Source organism: Astyanax mexicanus, chromosome 21 (assembly GCF_023375975.1).
Source record: "Astyanax mexicanus isolate ESR-SI-001 chromosome 21, AstMex3_surface, whole genome shotgun sequence".
In the NCBI taxonomy this organism is placed as follows: Eukaryota; Metazoa; Chordata; class Actinopteri; order Characiformes; family Acestrorhamphidae; genus Astyanax; species Astyanax mexicanus.
The window spans coordinates 19519753-19532656 of NC_064428.1; positions in this window are offsets into that span (position 1 = coordinate 19519753).

The following is a 12904-nucleotide window of genomic DNA, read 5'->3' on the forward strand; positions in this document are numbered from 1 at the left end:
ACTTATAGTGTATGATTTGCTTAACATTTTCCTAGATATATTCTGAATGAACACATATTACAAATATAGAGGAATGTTTTCCTTCCTACTGTAAAGAACATTTTGTACATTTTAAACAGTTTTCTTTAAAGTGTTTAATTTATTTTGCCATGTCCTATCCGGATGGGATTACTTTCTCAGGGGGTCATGGGGTAATTTTCTCTTTAATGGGGGTCCTCTGTGATTTTAGTCCTGTCTGGAACAACCATATATGTGTTTTTCTCAGACCTCCTCTGAGAAAATAACAGGCTGAATTATGTCCTGTTTTTTACTGAACTCCGTGGTCCTCCGGTAATTTTAGTCCTGTCCGGACGGACATCTCTGAGTTTATTCACCTCGCGTTTAATAAAATAGTGCCGTGATTACACTTTGAATGCATGTTTCCACAGAAATTCATGTATACACAACAGCGAGTGGAAATGGAGGAGCTACTGAACGTGATGTCATGTGACTTAGAAAGCCAAAAAACTCACTGGTCCTCCTGTTTTTGCAATTGCAGTCCGGGTGCAAGAGTTTTATCACTGAGTAGAAGTGTGAAATATTTTTCACAGACGTCCCCCTGAGAAACTAATCCCATCCGGATAGGGCTAGAGAGAGAGAGGGAAAGAGAGGGAGTATATATATACATATATACATATATACATATATACATGTATATATATATATGTATATATATGTATATATATATGTATATATATATATACATATATATATACATATATATATATACATATATATATATATATATATATATATATGTATATATATATGTATATATATATGTATATATATACAGAGTACATAAGTATTAGTTTAAGGACAATATATTGGATTAAACAATGTAAAATAAAAATCTAAACAAACAAACAAAAAAATATGCTCCGCATGAACAACTACAATCAAGTCTTAGTGATAACTGCTAACTAGTCTCACACATCTCTATTTTCTTTGCTCAGTTGTTTTAATTCAGCCACACTGGAGGGTTTTATGGGATTAACAGGTCATTTTGATGGTCATTTTACAGCATCTCAATTGAATTTAAGTCTGGACCTCTTTTTTTTTTGTTGGTGTTCTTCGGATCATTGTCCTGCTGCAGAACCCAAGTCTGCTTGAGCATAAGGTCACAAACTGATGGCCAAATATTCTTCTTCAGGATTTTCTGGTAGAGAGCAGGACTGATGATTTCATCAATTACAGAAAGTCATCCAGATCTTGAACAGCAAAGCCGTTTTTTAGACGTTTTTCTTGGTTCTTTTGTGAACTCATAGACAAGTCAATAATGCACTTTTGGAGTAATTGTGGTAGGTTGGTCAAAACAGAATGCAATATAGAGTATCGGGGTCATTACTTTATTGTGTGTGTGTGTGATAGATTGAAGGTTGACCATGTTAATCTTGCACTTGGTCTTGTCATGTTTTATAAGTAAGGCACAGCAAGTCCCTGCCAACCATGACCAATCAAATCCTTTCTGATAAAGAGGCTCAGGGACAGGCATCTGTTCCCTTGCAGGATTATAAAGCACCTGTGTTTGTGTTTGTGTGTGTGTGTGTGTGTGTGTGTGTGTAAGAGTGTATGTGTATCTAAATATATGTGTATGTTCATACACACATACAGGTATAGTGTATGTATTTGGTCTCAGGCGTTACAGTAAAGCACCAAGAGATTTAGCTTTAAACTAAGTACCTACTGTTTGCATTCACTCTGCTGCTGAAATACTTCACAGGCATGCCTGCTGGTGGGTGGCATATTGACTTGTAGTTCTTATTAGAATCATATAAAAAGAACATTTATTTATCTTCATAGAAAATTACAGCCTCAACAGCTTGTTAGAAAAAAAGTCCTTCTGTATGCTTAACTCGTTGCTTTTTTTTCTTTTTTTGACAGAGAGATGACTCAATTACTGTTCAACACATGTTGCACTTTAGTATCACTCCCATTATTTCCCATTCGAGACAACTAGAGACATTTCATGAAAAATGCAGATTGTAATCTGTTCATCAAAACCACACTTGAGATACTCTTTTCAAGAGATACCATTATTAAAAAAGAACAATACACTACTCAATAACCAAAACAATGTGTTGCAATCTGCTGGACACACTCCTTACAAATCCTTGCTGTGTGTGGGTGAGCATTATCCTGCTGAACAAATGCCAGTTGGAAGCTCTGCTATTAAAGGAGAACTCCGGTGTGAAATGGACTTTGGTTGTATTACACAGTGATAAAAGGTACTCAACTTTGTTAAATAGCCCTCCTCCTCTCTCCTGCTGCTTTCTGAGATCCAATATTGTGTTCACTTTGCCCAAACATGTTTTTAGAAAGAGTGATATGGGGCATATTTTTCCCCTGCAGATAAATCACTTTTTACACTGTTATCCAGACTCAAAGACATTGGTAGAATGCAGGGAGCCCTGACACTTAAAATGAGGCATTTAAAACTTTAAAACTGCACAAGAAGTTTATTAAAAGCCAATGTTTACATCCCATAGTGTAGGTAAATCTCCAGGAGCCATCATCTTAAATTTAAGTCATAATAAGTCAACCATCGAGCATGAATAGTAAAACTTTTTTAAGCAATGTTTATGTATTTTGTTGTTGGTTCTTTGCATTATAATATCGACAGTAACCAGATATTTTCAGCAACAGCTGGAACAACTTTTTTACCTCTATTCTTTCGTGCTCGACGGTTGACTTAGTAAAAAGATATTGTAGATATTGCTAAAATAATGAATGAGAAAAACGTTTACAGTTTTCTCTTTATTGCTGGAACTGTCGGCTGCAACCATGCCAAAATAACATTAGGCTAGCAAGCTAACAGGCTAAAACTAGCACTCGAGCTGAACACACACACGCATAGAGTGAGCCCCCTCTCTCATCACCTCACACACACACACACTGAAAGTCTTTAATCAGTGAAGGGAATAACAGCGTTAAAATAAACTAATAAACTTAAAATAATTACTCTGACTGTCACTATAACGCCGTTACCACTTCCGACACCCCGTTACTGCATGTTACTTTAGCAGCTCAATTAACTTTTTTTTTTTTAACTTTCTGCATAAAGACAAAGGCGCAAGTGTGTTTGTGTGCGTTGTTTGTTTGAGTCACAAAAGAGAGGAGGATGAGATAACCACCTAAGCAATGATCGTTGTCTTTGCTGTCGTGCACTCTATTCATCTGGCTTATGAAACACACTCCGAGAAGGTGGGGGGCCCAGTGTGTTACGGGAGCGAGTAACACAAAAGTAACACAATACTTTACTGGTAGCTAGTTACTTTTATAGTGAAGTAACTCAGTTAGTAACTCAGTTACTTTTTTGAAGAAGTAACTAGTAACTATAACTAACTACTTTTTCAAAGTAACGTGCCCAACACTGTCCCTAATAAAGTAACTTGTAATCTAACCTAGTTACTAGATTATCCAAAAGTTTACTAAGTTACTTTTTAAACGGGTAATCAGTAATCAGATTACTTTTTAAAAGTAACTGTGCCATCACTGCCTCTGATAGCATTTTTATAGGGCAGTGGATGAGCCACTTTTACACCCTCTTATGTCAAGACCGCACCTCTAAACATTACATATCTGCATACAGTGTGGATTGATTTCAGTAAACATGAGGTAAACTGCATCCATAAGGTCAAAAAGCAAGATTCTAAAGACAAACACAGCCAATTGAATCACTCTGGATGATGAAGCATTAGAAGAGATGGAAACCTTCTTTTACCTATTTGGGAAGTGATATTGGCAAAGAACGGACTAGTTGCTCCCAGAAGAGGAAATCAGGAAAAGGACGATAGGGCTGAATAGGACACTGCAAAAGCCTACAAACACCAAAGGAAAAACAAGTCCTAACATGGAACCTATAGGGAAGAGAAAAAGAGGGCACCCAAGAAACACCTGGCGCCGAGAGCTGGAGGCATATATTAAGATCATGAGAATGACCTGGATCCACCTAGAAAAAACAGCCTGCAGAGTGCTTGTTAACGGCATGTGCCCCAGAAGAAGTGATAGACATAAGTGAGTTACACTGTTAAAAAAAAAAAAAAAAAAAAAAAACTTTCATAAAAAGGAAAATGAAATGGCAGTTTTATTACCTGGAAATATTTTGCTATTTAATTTTTTTAAAAATATTTTTCTGTAAATTTACTGATAAATATGGTTGTAAAAAAAAAAAAAGTCTGGTATTCTACAATGAGGCACATTGTTTAAAATGTAGACTTTTAGCAAGTAAATATGTGTAAAGAATATACATCTAAAAACAGAACACCACAAAATGTATTATGTATAATGACAAATTTATGCAGAAATCCAAGTAATCCCAAAGGGTTCCCATACTTTTTCTTGCAACTGTATCAATGCAAGGAATAAATGCAGTTTTAGCTGTACTGGTTTGTGCACACCTCGTCTATCCAGACCCAGTAAAAAGAGGAGATGTGACATGAACAGAGGGGGGTAATAGTGCATACAGGGTCAACTGCTAATGATACATCTACTAGTAATTAGCAAATGCCTGTGAGTGACATGTACTGTATGTGCCTGACATGGCATTTTTTGGTATATGGCATGTCCATACGCATGTACAGGGGTTGGACAATGAAACTGAAACACCTGGTTTTAGACCACAATTATTTTATTGTCCCGACGGACAGTTCTGGTGGAAACAGGAGAGTTGAGGTGCACATTGAATTCTGACGTGATTTGGGCAGCCGTGGTTTTATGTTTTTTGGATACAATCTGGGTTAGCACCCGAACATCCCTTTCAGACAGCTTCCTCTTACAGCGTCCACAGTTAATCCTGTTGGATGTGGTTGGTCCTTCTTGGAGGTATGCTGACATTACCATGGATACCGTGGTTCTTGATACATCACAAAGACTTGCTGTCTTGGTCACAGATGCGCCAGCAAGACGTGCACCAACAATTTGTCCTCTTTTGAACTCTGGTGTGTCACCCATAATGTTGTGTGCATTGCAATATTTTGAGTAAAACAGTGCTCTTAACCTGCTAATTGAACCTTCACACTCTGCTCTTACTGGTGCAATGTGCAATTAATGAAGATTGGCCACCAGGCTGCTCCAATTTAGCCATGAAACCTCCCACACTATAATGACAGGGGTTTCAGTTTCATTGTCCAACCCCTGTATATGGCATGTGCATTAAAGAGCAATCAGCATGATCTATGGCCTTTTGGTCGTATATGAATGCTGTAATGATTAGCAAATGCCTGGACATCATACAGGCTAGCTTGTGCAGGCCTGAGGGATGCTAATTAAACATAGATACATGAAGCTACTTAGAACATTGAGGTCTGAAAACGAGTCAGCGCACAGGACCATCAGCAGCAGGCAGACAAATTTTAGTTGAATGATTGATAGAGGCATTAATTCTCTGGCCATGTGCCAGAGGAGCCAGGAACCTCGGGCAGATGCACTAATGCCAACTGCAGATGTCATTTGCTTTTACTCGCCGCACATGACATGTCACATTTGCCTGCGCTGTGTCTGCTCTCTGCAGTTAGCTCAGTTAGCCCTGATAACACGGAGAAGAAGAGTACGGACAGCGTGATTAACAAGCATAACCCGGACCCTCATGCTGGCATGATGATTATGAGAATATAGAACATACAGTGGCATGAAAAAGTATTCGCCCCCCTTACAGATTTCTTTTGGCTTTGCATTTGCATTTTTTTCAGATTATCAAACAAACTTTAATATATTAGACAAATATAACCTGAGTACACATAAAAACATTTTTTAATGATGATTTCATTTATTAAGGGACAAAACTTACCCAAACCAATCTAGCATCTTGTGAAATTTGATTTGTGAAATCAAATTGCCTGTGATTAATCACATTTTTCAAAATTCAATTTCACTAACCATAACTAGATTACTACCAGACCTTCAGAATCAAGAAATCACTTAAATAGAACCTGTCTGGCAACATGGAGCAGCTAAAAGTTAGGAATTAAAAAATAAAAAAATATTAAAATTAAAATATACTTAGCATTATTATGCTTTAGTGCAATGAAGTGTACTTGTAGCCACATTATTACATTATTAATCAGTATATTTAAAGAGTGCTAAAATGGAACAACTATTTTTGTACTTATTATACTTTAATTGTATAAAAACAAAGTGTTCTTAACTGTACTAAAATGGAACTATTTTAAATATACTTAAGTAACATTTAAACATGCTACTTTATGTATGTAACCCCATATTTTAAATATGCGCACAGTAAAATTCTAATACATTTAATGAGTATAACAACTGTATCACTATTACACACTGAGTATATTAGAATTGATATTAAATATATTTACATTAGAGTACAAATTTGCTTCTTTTTCCTGTCTTTTGTAAGAAGCACACTTCTAGTATACTTCGTTGGGTATTAAATTAGATTTTAATATACTGTACTACAATTTTTAGCTTGTTTCAAATGTACCTAAATTTTTTTATAAATGTAGTAATTTAATTTACTTTCTAAAACGTTACATGATACATTGTACTTTAAGTGAACTATTGTAACAGCTGTTGTAAACACACTTTGCTAAAAATGTACAAAAGTATATTTGGAAATATTGTATTGTATTTGGAAGTATTTTAGAAGCATAAAGTGTATTTCATAGTAGTCAATTTTTTAAAATACACTTTACTGTACTGATCAAAGTTTACTTTCTAACATTTGAAAAATGCATAATATTAATGTACTTTTTATATTTTATATTTTAAATTAGTACATATATCTGTTAGTATATTTACAGCATACTTATACATTACTTAGGCTCAATATGTTTTAAGTACAATTACTTAGGCTTTTATAAAACTGTAAAGCACGGTGTTGGAAGATTTTTTTTACTCATTACTACTAATTTTATAAAAATGAAGACAACAAAATTAATGAAAATCGTGGGGGGGAAAGTCGAAAAGATGGTTATAAATTATATATTAGCATGATGTATTAGCAAGCTAATTACATGAATATTAGTGCAAGTTTTACCTATAACAGGGTATTTAAAATTAATCATGAGGCAAATTAAGCCTAAATCAATCAGTTCTATAGGATATATACATTTTAAATGGTAAATGGAGCTTTGCCCAAATGCAATTAGATCATTATTGTAGGAGCTTTGTTATTGCAAATATTAAGTATTAATCATCATAAGACAGAACACTGCCCTCAGATTGCCCTCTTGCAATTAAAGCATTCTTTTAGAGTAGTGATATCTGGAAAAAAAAAGATATTTATAAATCGTTCAGTTCACACTAACACAAGTAGACTTGTAGAAATGCTGAATTGGGATGCAGTGAGCATATTACTATGACTTCAAACATAAAAAAAATAGCTTCTAAACGAATTGGATTCGGGTTTGATTTCATTTCTTTTGCCGGCCCAGCTCATTTCATACACGAATCGCATCTAACAGCCATATCAGTGCAATTAAGCCAAGTGGTTTGCAGGTGCCGGGATCAGAAAGCTAACTCTACCGTGTTTGGATCCGCACGGCATAGTTGTCATGGATACTGATCCATGAATGAGCTGCTGGAGTGGGTAATGTGTTCGCAGGGACTGTTAAGGTGACTGCTCTGGATATTTGGGTTTACAGTGTTCTCTGTATGAATATACAAGATTTGCTGCTCATATATGAACACTGCAAACTCATAAAACTGGGCTTTGCAGTGAGTTTCTAGTGCATGTGGATCTGCAGCCCTGCTGTGGAACTTTGGAGTCAACATCTACTCAGACATTGATGGAAACCAAGAAGTAGTTGTTAGAACTGAATATGACCATATAGGGCATATAGTTTATTAAGGAAAACTGTACCATTGAATAGAGACCCCTACGTTTAACTTCCCATTACTCCAAAATGCTGTAAAAATATATCTTATAATAATAATACTTATATTATTTATAGCACAGAATGTGTTCTTCAATGATTAAATGGTGTCATTTGATAATCATTTAATTTTCTGATTTTATAAGACTCCAAATCTGGTTTATGCAAAACTGAATAGACATTTTTTCAAAGTTTCCTACATTTGCACCCCATTACTCCAAACTGCTAAGTTAACACCACTTGATGCTCATACCATTAATACCATGGAAAGGGTTCCTCAATTATTTAATGGTGTCATTTGATAACCACTTGATTTGTTGGTTTTATAAGACTCTAAAAAGACTTTTCCTAAGTTTTACTTCCAATTTCTCCAAATTCCTAGTATAATATTACTTGAAAACACCTTGATTTTCTCCTTTAATAAGACTTTAAATTGCAGTCTATACAAAACATTTTTTATTTAAAATGCAGCTTGCCATAGCTGCCGGAGCCCCGAGAGAGCATAATTGGCCTTGCTCTCTCTGGGTGAGGTGGGTAGTGGAGCTCTTTCTCCTCATCTCTACTAGGGTGATGTCGATCAGCACAAGGCGGCTGTGAGCTGATGTATCAGAACCGAGTCGCTGCGCTTTTCCTGCACTTTTCGAGTGCACTGTGATGCTACTCTGTAATGCTCCATCAGCATCAGTTCAAAAAGAGATAGTGGCTGATTTCACATGTATCGGAGGAGGCATGTGCTAGTCTTCACCCTGCTTGTGTTGGGGCATCACTAGTGATAGGGTATATACAGCTATGTACAGAGTAGCAGATGAATGGGTGGGACCATTGGCCTAGCTATATTGGGGAGAAAAATATATAGTGGATTTAACCTGAAAATGTTAAAAGATGTACTTTTTACATCTTAGGGAGGTCGTTGTCTTTCTGGTATATATACAGCTCTGGAAAATTAAGAGACCACTTAAAAATGATGAGTTTCTTTGATTTTACCAAATTGAAAACCTCTGGAATATATTCAAGAGGAAGATGGATGATCACAAGCTAGCAAACCAAGCTGAGCTGCTTAATTTTTTGCTCCAGGAGTGGCATAAAGTTATCCAAAAGCAGTGTGTAAGACTGGTGGAGGAGAACATGCCAAGATGCATGAAAACTGTGATTAAAAACCAGGTTTATTCCACCAAATATTGATTTCTGAACTCTTAAAACTTTATGAACATTAACTTGTTTTCTTTGCATTATTTGAGGTCTGAAAGCTCTGCAACTTTTTGTTATTTTATCCATATTTCAATTTCTGCAAACAAATGCTCTAAAATATAATATTTTTATTTGGAATTTGGGAGAAATGTTGTCCGTAGTTTATAGAATAAAACAACAATGTTCATTTTACTCAAACATATATCTATAAATAGCAAAATCAGAGAAACTGAAGTGGTCTCTTAATTTTTTTCCAGAGCTGTATATTGTATCTCTCTAAAAACAGTGCAGACACTATTCCTGTGTGCAGGTAAAGTCAATACTGTGTAACTGCAGGTGATTTAAAACACTGAACTTGTTGTTTGCAAGTCGCTTAACCTTTTCTGCATCTGCTGATGTTTAATGAACATGTTCTAGGGCAGCATTAAAAAGGCATGGGGTGGCCCTCTGCACAGAGTTTCATCATCCCCATTGTTTAAGCAGCCCTTAATCCACAGGGATTTGAGGCGATTACTTGAAGTGCCCTTTGCAGCGTTGCCACGGCTGCTCTCTGCACTGGGGCACCTCAGGTAAATAAGCAGGAATGAGAGGCACCTTTAATGACCAGACTTCCTGTTTCTCTCAGATTCATATGCCACTCAGTTAAATTAGGGCTTTTACACATGGCAGGGAGGATGTGGGCTGAAGTGATCATGCTCATTCATTTTTTTATATTTTATTTTTTAAGTTTAGTTTCAATAGTAGGGCCATCAGCAGCCGGAGCCCTGAGAGAGCACAATTGATCAGCACGAGGCATCTGTGAGCTGATGTATTGGAACCGAGTCGCTGCATTTTCCTCCAAATGCACTGTGATGCTACTCAGCAATGCTGCTTCAGCAGCAGTTTGAAAAGAGGCGGAGTCTGACTTCACATGTATCAGAGGAGGCATGTGCTAGTCTTCACCCTCCTTGTGTTGCGGCATCACAAGTGATGGGTATATACAGCTGACTAGCAGCTGAATGGGTGGGACAATAGACCTAGCTAAATTGGAAAAATATTGAAATAAATAAAAAATGCTGTCATATTTAAAGCTCCACTAGGTAGGATTAAGATTTTGTGCTCATGGGCTCCCCCTACAGTTGTAGAGTGTAATAAATGTTTCAGGCGGATTGGTTTCTCTTTCGTTTTCTGGCTTTCACAGACATATTCGGTCTCTTTCCAGCTTCTGACAGAATGTCTGTATGTACGTTTGTAAATAATGAACCAGTAGTCCTTGTAGAACTGTTAGAACTAAAGGTCGGAAAGCAGGTCGCAGTTCTCGCAAGCGTTGGTCATGGCAGCCTTGGAAAACTTACAGAGTCTGGTTTGAGCTCAGAGGAGCTCCGGCACAGACACGAGAGCATCGCTATTCCTCCTATTACACCTCAATACAGCACTGCAGTGAGTTTTAAGCTGTAATTTTACTTCTTTAAAAAGATCAAGGAAATCCTACCTAGTGCTGCTTTAAATAATAAAATAAGTTTTCCTCCTTTTTTTTCCTTTAAATAATAAAATAAGTTGTGTTGGAACACAACACTAAATGAATTACTGTCTGACACCAATCTTTACATATAAACTATTTATCGAAAATTAATACTGTGTTTAAAAAGAAAAGATACAGTATTTCAAAACAAAATATTGCAGTACAATATCAATCTCTTCTTAAACCTCTGGGTCAATAATATCATGAAAATTGGTAAATATTGGCTTAATTCTCTAATAAACAGGTGACTGTTGAAATTTGTCAAGCTGATAGAGACTGAGTTATAAAAAATACGATTCCTATTAGGCTAGTATCCTGCATTGTTTGGTGCTACCTAGGGTACCTTCTCTAACGTCAAAAGCAGGAAACAACATGTTTTTGCCAAGACCCCAACGTCTTGTAGCATCTGGACCTTTGCAGATCCTGCTGTATGTTGAAGGCACAGGTGAAGCCAACCTCTTTTTACTGGACAGGACCCAACTGGTGGTTGTGGGGAGGATGAAGGGAGGAGAAAACACCGGCATCTATAAAAAGCTTAGCAGACATGTAGGTAGAGGTCATTTAGAGAAAAGTGGCATCTAATGATTGACTGGTAGATTTTTGATTTTTTTTTGCCTTTGCAACCTTTGCTGCAGCCGAGGTAGGCTGTATTTCTTAGTTGCTACACAACAGATGGCTATTCCAGAGTGAACACCCATCCTGTGCAGCTGATTTTAAGGACACAACTATTGTATCCTTTCAGACCCTCAGTTACCCAAAATCAGTTTCCAAAATAAATGTTATCAACTGTAAAGCATGGTGGTGGAAGCTTTATGGTTAGGATTTGCATTCAGAAGAGAGTTTTCTATCCAGCTCATTCATACTAATTCTAAAAAAAATAGTTGGAAAAGAAAATAGTCTTTATGCTTAGATTAAGTAAAAAAATTGGATTTAAATGAAGTTTTTGTACATTAATTGCCTAAGACCCATGTATTTCAAGCAGTTCACACGCGTCACTCTCATGCACCGAAATTACTAGGACAGCGCACACCAAGGTGCAATACAATTTTGGGACAGTGCTCTATTCAGTTAGTGCCGCTACTTTAACTCAGTCAATTTACTGCTTTACTTTATAGTTTTCAGTCCCAAACTCACGTTCTGAAGTACAATCCAGTGTCTGAGGTGAGCTCTGTGTCGTCTTTGAGTTTGTTTTAATCTCCGTGGCTGTGTAAATACAACTGTGACTGTGAGATCAATGCATGGGCTTGCATCAATGTTTTGAATCATTGATTGATTAAATTTTGCATTAAACTCTACACCAACCTCACTGGTGAACCTCTCTGGGTTCATAAAAATGTAAAGGTCACATACTGTCACACCTTTGCTGTGTCTGTCTTGTGTTTTTCCTTTTTCTTTGACCTTTCTGTTTCTGTTCTCCTCTGGTTCTCCACCTATGTTGTTTGTTACTCCGCCCCGTTGTTACCGGTCCCAGGTGTTCCTCACCCTTTGCGTGTATCTAAGCCCCCTTGTTTCAGTGTTCCTTGTTGAGTCTTGTGTATGCCGTCTGTGTTTGTATCAGGTTTTGTGTTTATTCCAGTTCCTCTGTTTCTTGTGTTTTTTTTGTAGTCTTGTTCAGTCTTTAGGGCTGTTTTTGTGGTTTAGTTTTCTTTGTTTTGATTAGCTGTTTGTGTTTGTGTGTTTTTTCTTTATGAAATATAACCTGCAATTACGTTCGTCCTCACATCCTTCTGTCTGTGACACGTACAGAACAGCCGCAAGTCAGAGCAGTAATGCAGTGTAGTGTATATCGGTCTGCTGCTGAGATGTTTTCTCCGATGTTTTCTTGGAAGGTTTTCTTGGATCTTGTAGACATCAACATGACCTTTTCTGCACTCCAATTAACTGACGTTTCTTAATTGCGTCAGGAATGTAGGAAAGTTTACCAGTTTACCATGTTACCAGTTTACAGCTCGGTGGGTATCAATTATTTTAATATTGAAAGTGCTGTGCAGCCCATGGATGCTTATTGTTGGGACAAAAAAGGCAATTTTGATTATTTTTCTTTTTAAAGAGATTACATTTGATTTATATTCCCCTTTAACATCCGGCCTTGTTTTAGGAATAAACAAAAAGAAAGAGCTAATTATCTTTACTTCCTGACCTTTATAGAAGTCCTTATGAGTTAAACTCCTTTTAAACGACTCTATTTAAATATGTAGAAGAGCTCAGGGTAGCTTCCTTAGATTTAATTGCCTTCCCTCAGACCTGCCCAGTCCGCTCCAATCCACAATTTCCACAGCTAACACCTGTTGGTGTATCAAACACAGAGGCCATTTAACAAGATTGGGAAGCTGCT